Source organism: Callorhinus ursinus, unplaced genomic scaffold, assembly GCF_003265705.2.
Source record: "Callorhinus ursinus isolate GAN/ISIS: 27379988/994484 unplaced genomic scaffold, GSC_fseal_2.0 scaffold14, whole genome shotgun sequence".
Taxonomy (NCBI): domain Eukaryota; kingdom Metazoa; phylum Chordata; class Mammalia; order Carnivora; family Otariidae; genus Callorhinus; species Callorhinus ursinus.
The window spans coordinates 26,639,633-26,648,405 of NW_027397076.1; the positions used below are offsets into that span (position 1 = coordinate 26,639,633).

Consider the following 8,773-nt stretch of genomic DNA (forward strand, 5'->3'; position numbering starts at 1 on the left):
ATTTGCACGGTGGAAAGATTGTTTTAACAGTGTTAAAAATATACGTGCACTAGAGGCTGAAGAAAATGAGGTCAGGGATACCAGTTCAGAGGTGGTTTAGATACTTAAGCTGAAAGATGGGTAAGTCAGGGATGATAAAGTGGTAAGGATAGATTTAAAAGATGTTTATGAAGTCGAATCAATGGAACTCAGTGAGAAATTGTGAAGAGGGAAAGGATGAAAGTCTCAGTGGAAAGAGATGGTTAAATGTAGGAAGGATTACCAAGAAGAGAATAGATTGAAAAAAAAAAATCTGAAGAAGTTAGTACAGTTTCTGAGACAGAGTAAGTGTTCAACCAATGTTTGTTGGCCTTTCTTTCTTCCTTTCCTTTCCTTCCCTCCCCTCCCCTTCTCTCCTCTTTCTTTCTTTCGTTCTTTTTTCTCTTCTCTTTTCTTTTCTTTTCTCTTCTTTGTAATCAAAGTGGAGCCAGGGGCAGGGAGGGGGAAAGGGAGAGAGGTGAGGAGAGAAGAAGGAAGAAATAAAGAAAGGAAAATTTTCTTATCAAATTTTAAATACAGAAACAAGATCTTAGTAATAAGCATTAGGATTGTTTCCTTAGATACAAGAAAAAGAAGTAACTAAAACCTAATCTTGGTAATTTAGATGGCTTTAGTTACTTTACTTGTATTTTAAACTCAAAGATCAAAATAAATGAACTGACTTTAAGAGTCAAGTGAAATCCATTTTTGATATAAATGCAACAGGAGAGATGCATAAAGAGAGGGGAAATTAACCATTCATCTCCTCCTTTCTGACTCATTTCCCTGTTGAAAGTGGGAGAAAACATTCACAAATCTTAATATTATCTTCAAAACCATCTCCATAATATTCAATTTGCTTGATATGCAGGTGAGAGGAGCGGGGCAGGAAACCTTCATTCACTTGGAATACATACCTGGTCCTGAAGAGTGTTGCGGCTGAAATGATCAGCAGACAATTTTATGTCTTACAGAAGAGAGGATCACCTTTAATTGGTATATAGTAAATCTGGAGCATCTGGGCAGATTTTCAATGAATCCAATGCAAGTTGGAGAGATGTAGAGTCATAACTGATTTTTGACATCCTTATTGATACTCCAACAAAAGTTGGAAGAGAAGGCAATGTAAAATTACTGGCTAAAACTTTGGCTCCTCTGACGAAGGGTATCAAGTAGCAGAGATGAATCTTGCCTGCATGGATTAAGTTTTGTTTCTCATTCTGTTTTCCTCCTGGTAGATAAAAATGCGCAGGACACTGAGGCCTATTCCAGAATATGGTAACTGGCATTCACGTAGGCATGCTCTCTATATAGTTTTGTATTTTTAAATTTTCAACAAAAGCAGCCTACAAGAATGCACCAGATAAATCAACTAAAACTGGAAATTGGAAAATTTAAAAGATAATATAAGTAACATTTAAATGATGACATATAATAGATTACAATAAGTAGATTATAGGGGGTCAGCATGACTTGTATAAGTGTAGATCCACATAAAGACACAGACAGTGAGAAAGAATATAGGTGAGCAGTTCTCTTTTTTTAATAATTTTTTATTGTTATGTTAATCACCATACATTACATCATTAGTTTTTGATGTAGTGTTCCATGATTCATTGTTTGTGCATAACACCCAGTGCTCCACGCAGAACGTGCCCTCTTTAAGACCCATCACCAGGCTAACCCATCCCCCCACCCCCCTCCCCTCTAGAACCCTCAGGTGAGCAGTTCTCAAACCTTAACGTACATTAGAAGCATCAGAATCTCTTTTGCAAAGAGATTTTGGGGCCCTACCTCCAGAGTTTCTGACTCAACAGGTGTGTGGTGAGGCCTAAGAATTGGCATTTCAAACAAGTTCCCAGGTGAGACTGAGAAACCAGAGTAAAGTTAATGGTGAAGGAGATGAAATCTTTATTGAAATTATATGTTTGTTCAAACTTTATTTCTGCTATTTCAGCAATGCAAAATATTAAAAAGTCTGAGGAATCAAACTGAAATAGTTTCGAGTTCCAGCTTACAGAGATCTGCTGTGAAACTTTGGGAAACTGACTAAACATCTCTAGCCAACAATACCATCATCTGTAAAATGACCAAAATAATGAGACTTATCTCACGTGGTTGTTACAAGGATGAAATGAAATTATGTAAATCACTTCATTTCATGCATGGCACATAATAAAGCTAAATAAATGCCACTTGTTATTGTTATCATTATTATTACAAGAGAAACTATTCTGCATGGTACCTAACACATAGTATGTGTGCAGAAAATGCCAGTTACCCTCTCCTGGTCCATCCCATATTAAATGAAATAAAACATGAAACTGATTCTCATAGGACACCATTCACTGGAAATGAAATAGTTGGTCAATGTCATCCTTAAAAAAAATTATTTAGTACATGGTGTGTGCAAAATTCTTTCTCAACCCTCAAGGTCTTTCCATCTTCTTAAGGAAAAAGGACATAAAGAAACAGTATTAACTATTGGGAACTACACCCCAAGTAATGGCTGAGGAAAAAAAGTTTTAAGGAGCAACAGCAGTTACTTTGAGCTGGGGTACAAAGGAATGATTCATGGAGGAGGTGGAGTGGAATTTGTCATTTGGAGGCTCTCTGGCATCTGACTCTCTTTTTCCTAACAAAATGAACTCTCCCTTTTGAGAAAGCCCATGGTGTACATACTCTTGGTTGGAGTTACTGTTCTCTGCACACTATGGAGATCCCTTCCACAAACTGGACCGAACAAATGGACATATGACTTAGTCTGGGCCAACTGGATGCTCTATGCCAGGCCTTGGAATTCTGAGGGGAATGTGAGTGATAAGAGATACTTGGCGGTCAAGGTCATGGCAGCTGCAATGGCAGTAACTGAGTCCTTAATGGACTCTTCTTTCTGTGAGATGCTTGCTATATATGTCTCATGCTTCTTTACCTTCTAGAGTTTTCTTGGTTCCAGCTACCCCAAACTTATCTTCTAGCCTCCTATGAATTCTGTGAGTCCTTCTAGTAAATTCTGACTCCTCAGACTTTTTGTGGCAGAGGGCGAAGTAGGGTTTAAGTTAGCCAGTGTTTCTTATCATTGCTCTGAACCAAGAACTAACTGATAGTGGATCAAACGTGCATGAGTTTTCAAAGAAAGGTAAAATTCATGAAAACAGAGAAGAAATATCTCGGTTTGATAGGGAATATGCCAGAGATGCTGGAATGGGCTTGGGAACAATTACTAGATTCATTTGGTTAATACAAGAGTTTGATACAAAGGAGTCATAGAAAAACCACTCTTCAGCAAATCAGCCTAGGAAATCCTTAGCCTCTCTCTTTAGACAATTCCTAAGCCCATTCAGGACAACTTTACTCCTTAGGCAAAAATCACAGCAGAAACCATAGAACTCAGCTTGGCTACCTCCCCACTCCCCCAACCTCCACCACCTCCATATCTCTAGTAGTATAACAACCAAAATTTGCTTACCCTAGTCTACTGATTGGCTATTTCCTTCAATCACCTGTCAGAATGTCTACCTTCATCTGTCCTCAGACTGTCTTTCTCTTGTTTAGAGTCCCTCATATTCTTCAACCCATTTCTGCATTGGCTTCATTTCAACTACCTACCCTTCAAATTGCCTTTGATTGCACAGCCCTGACCTCTAGCTCATGCGATCCAGCCTAAGCTTCAAACTAAATTGCTCTACTTCAGCATCTACATCCAAGACGACCACTGATGTGTTTTCTCTACCTCTTCACTGGATGTATTGGTCTAGTTTTAAGGGAAATATATCCTCAGAACAGATACATTCCCACCTGGCTTAAATCCAGCCACTTCCAAGCAGAGAGCATGATGGAGTGACTTGTTTAAAAAAAATTGTTTGGATGAAAAAATCTGGCAGTAGCTTAGTAACAGTCGGAATGAGGAAAAAACTGAACACAAAGAGACCAGTTGAGAAGAAGCATGACATAGGACTTGGACAAGGGTGGTAACAGTGCGACTTGGAAAGAAAAAAGGAGATAGAATATTACAAAGGAGAAATAGACAAGACTGAGTAGAAAAGGGATGGAGATGAATCCAATATAACTTTCTGGTTTGAATCCATGAACAAAATAGAGAAATAGAGAGTATCTGCCAGTTTTGAGAAACTGTTTTATATACTTTCACAGATGTTAAAAGATGAGAGGAAGGATTTCAAGGCAGTGAGGGCAATCAACAAGGCAAACGTTATAGGAAAGTCCAAAAAAATGAGTCAGTTTTAAAAAAGTATTTAGATATGTTTCCTAAAAGGTCACTGGTGACTATGAAAAAAAACTTCAGGAAAGTGATGAGACTGAATTCAGATCACAAGAAAATAAAGAATGAATAGGTGGGAAATAGAGGTGTCAAATATAAACTATTTTAGGGAAGTTTGGAAGTGAAAAGAAAGCTGAAAGAAAAAAACGAGGCAATGATTCAAGATGTAGAAGTTGAGGAAAGGTGATACCACGCTCGTTACAAAGCTATAAGGAAACTGTGTGATGGTCTTTTCTGCTAGTATTACAAGTCCAGATTTTTAACCTTAAAAGTCATTGTATTCTGAAAGGGACTGGCACAGTCTCTTGTTGTTAACACCTGTTGGCTTAGCAGGTTATGACATAAGAGTTGATTACACAGACACTGTTTCAGAAACAGAAAAAATATAATTAAGGCACAAAAAGACACGGGTACTGACAAGTCTTATTCACACCTTTCTACTCTCTAAATGAACTTGGTTTTGTTGGATGTGAAAGCAAGACACAGAGAAAAGGGTTTTTAATTCAAAGCTTACACACTCTCCCAACAGTGTGTTTAAAACTAATTGCTTTATAAAGTCCAGAGGGCAAGCGAGGACTCAAGTTGCAGAGCAGCTACATGGATTTCTGCGTTTGGAAACTTGGTCCTTCCAAGTCATAGAAATGAAAACAAAGCATATATGAAAAATGACTGTCCTGCTCTTATTTGAGTGTTTGCATACTGTTTCCCATAAAGGAGCAGAAACCCACTGCCAGACTTGTGCATACTCAGAAAGGTAAAAAAGATAGCATCTCCGGAATGAGGCTGGAGAAATGTGACTCATCTCTTTTGCTCTTTGCCAAGCTTACCTTGACATTTACTTCTATAAACATAGTCAGTGAAGACTATGCAAAAAAAATTATCTTCCGAATCTACATCTGGATTTTTTCTCCACTGCCACATCTTGACGAGCTAGGAGAATTTTCCTCTCTTCCATTACATACAATGCTAGTAATTACCCACGCAGTGGACCTTGTAGTATACCCTACTTCTAACTTCCTCCTTGCCTGCTAGCCTCATTTTTGCTTTGCTATAGCCCTGCGAAATGAACTAAGGACAATCATTTTTGCCTCCCATTGATTATCAAGGTATGTCATGATGGTCATATAAGGGGACACAGGCACTTAACATTATTTTGGTATTGGGAGACAGTGAGATTCTTTTTTTAAATCTTTCAGTGTTTGGGGTTTTTTTTTAATTTAAATTCAATTAGCGAACATATAATACATCATTAGTTTTTGATGTAATGTTCAATGATTCATTAGTTGCACTTCTTTTGTTTATACATTGGAATGCATCTTTGAACTAAGTTCATAAGGCAGAAGTATATCTGTATATCAAGCTTAAATGTGATCTCAAATACCTTTTTTATTTTTAGTTATCTACACGACTCAAAGGAAAGGAATGTTTTTGACAATTATTGGTTTTAATCAACCTAAAAAGATTCAAAGAAGATTGTATGAACCTCAGATGGATTTGGACTTGAATTCTTCATATTAGTTGAATGATGATTTTGCATGTATCTCTTGTTTCCAAAATCATGTTCTGACACTAGTACAAATTGAAAGTGTGTGTCATCCTATATACTCTCTGTGCATTTCTTATCCCCCCCGCAACTCAGGCACACCTCCAATTACTGGAACTCAAAACAAATTGCTCCTGTTTAAGATTACTGAGGGATAAAAAGATAGGTCGCTGGCCCAACAAACCAACAGAGAACTTCCCACTATGGATATATATTATCCCATCATCCTCATAATGGCAGTTAAGCTCTCTTAGCCTAAATGTTGTATTGTAATATTAGACCATCTACATGATACAAAGTAGACAGTTTTAGTGTCAGTTATTCTATTTACTTGGTCAATTTAGAAAACCAAAAAAGATCATTCAAGCTGCTACTATGATTTTTTTTACCTGAAGTGGTTGAATTTACTTTGTGTTGCACAGATTCTCCCCTCTAGGGAGGCATGAGTGACCTCTATAGGATGGTTTCTAAGGATGAGGGGCTTGTTGTAGATAATTAATGTCCACACCTGAACTATGTGAGTCAGGAGTTTCTCTTCTAGAATATCCGATGGAAGAGCTTACGGGACAACAGTCTGACTTTAAGGTAGGCCTAGGAGCCTCATCCTAAAGGCTTCAGGTGTTGAGGTGGCTTTAAAAGGTGTCATGATTTGATTCCTGAACCAAATATTTGCATACGGGTGGGATATTCTCAAGAACAACACCTGTAACGGAGTAAGGGAAGCAGGACCGGACAGAGGGAGAAGGTGAACTGTGATATACTTGCAGCAGAGGCTTCAGCCCATCCCACAAGTTCTCTGAAGTTGGAATGGCCTCTCAGACCTGCTGAGCAGAAGCAAGAAGCTGGGTCTTCGTGCCCCTACCCCTGCACACCCTCTCTCAGCCTTCTCATACCGCTCAGACCCATAGGAAACACACTGGCCCCAGGACTGAGATGGAACCTTGGCAGCCAAAAAAAAAGAGAGGGATCAACTGTGAGTCCCCAGCAGCCAACACGTCTGGCCCATGGGGGAATGAGGGTCCTGGTGCTAAAGGCAGGATCTGGAGAATGTACCACAGCATCCACTCCAGGGGTAGATAACGAAAATTGTAGGGAGACAAAGGCCATCCTCTTTCCTCAATCCTAAGTGATCCTTTGTTCTGCCACTGCCTGAGGACCCCAGAGTCCTTAGTTACTAACTGGGTGATATTAGAGAAGTAATTTTTTTTTTGAATCCTTTATGCTTTCATTTGTAAAATGTGCCTACTCACAAGGTTGTTGTGAAGATCAAATAAAATAATCTGGCAATGAAGCCCTGGGTGGCTCAGTTGGTTAAGCGGCTGCCTTCGGCTCAGGTCATGATCCCAAGGTCCTGGGATCAAGCCCCACATCGGGCTCCTTGCTCAGCAGGGAGCCCGCTTCTCCCCTGCCTGCCACTCCCCCTGCTTGGGCTTGCTCTCTCCTTCTCTCTGTGTGTGTCAAATAAATAAATAAAATCTCTAAAAAAAATAATAATCCGTCAAGGATTCACCATAGTGCCTGGTATATTTAGAAACACTAAAGAAATAATACATATTATAATGTGTCAATAAATCTTTGCTGTTGCTTTAATGTAACTTAGCACACATCTTTTTTGCATTACCTGAAAAAAAGGTGTTAATAAGGAGATAACTAGAAATCTATCACCATAGCTATCCCATCCTATGATTGGCCTAATATGGTGGTGACATAATCAAGCCAAAGACAAAAACTCAAAAAAACCAGCATATTTAAGCTTTTTGTTGCTTGAGTGGAAGCAGGGGTGGGGGGGTAGTAAAAAGTCTGAAGAGCCTCATTTAATGATATCAGAAGAGTTGTAGTATTGCTTGTAAGAGAAGACTAAAACTGTGTTAAAAGGAAAACAAGCAAAGAAAAATCAACCTTACTCTCTAAAGAGAACTGGTGAAAAGATGTATTATCTACAAAACCATTTAGTCAGGGAGTTCTAGACATAAAGTAGGCTTTCGAAAGGTGTTCCTTGAATTGAAATACATCATGTGAATGGAGCGAACAAGACCTTGTTTACTAACTAGCATCTTAAAATGGAAAAATATAATGAATCCCTACCATGTACCAAAAACATATATATATTAAGGGCTTGAATATATAAAGATAAATAAGACATAATCTCCACCTTTACGGAACTCACTGCTTAGGTGTGAGAGTGATATGTCAACAAATCAGCACAATACAGTGCCACAGTGCCTTGGAAGCACAGGGAAGGGGCTACTAACATTGATGGGAAGGGTCAAGCTTAGGGATTTTGACATTTTCCTGTAATCAGTAGCAAGACAATAATGACTTATAAGCAAAGGGGAGGCATTATTTGAATTTGTTATTTTTGGAAAACATTACATTCATTCATTTTTTTTGACATTTTCATTTATCTGCTTTTGCCAGGTACTGTTTAGTGAGCAAAATAGACAACCTCTATCACTCCAATTAAAATGCTGGCAGCAGGAGGAGCTGAAGCCAGGTGAATCTGGTGACCAAGAGACCAGGTAAGAAGCTGTTGTATTTATCCTATGAAGAAATGATGGAGAGGGAAGAACAGATTCAAGACATAGTCGGGAGAGAGTCCTGCATTCTTCAGAGAATTCAGAATCACATTTCATTTGCCTTAGAAAGATGAGCCCCTGATGCCTTAGGATCCTAATTCGAAAATCTTGGATTCTGTGGCTGTCACCTGGGTCAAAAGGTCAACCCCTTGATGCTGTCTCCTCTCTTCTTCCCACTGTCTTTTCTGGAGCATAAACAATCATGCTCCTCACATTCCCATCAGATAGGAAATTGTGATTCCAGGGAAATGGGCCAAAATTAGCCAGCTTCCTTTATAAGCAGGCCTCTTCTCAGTAAATAAATTCTATTTATTTTGAAACTAGAAACTTTGTTTAATATCCAGTATCAATATCAAA

The 8,773-nt window shown here is 38.7% G+C and overlaps 1 protein-coding gene across 1 annotated transcript in view; it reads right to left on the bottom strand.

The window, feature by feature from the left end:
* OTOGL (otogelin like) overlaps window positions 1-8,773 on the bottom strand; it is a 204,151-nt gene that overhangs the window by 186,711 nt on the left and 8,667 nt on the right. The window lies entirely within an intron of this gene.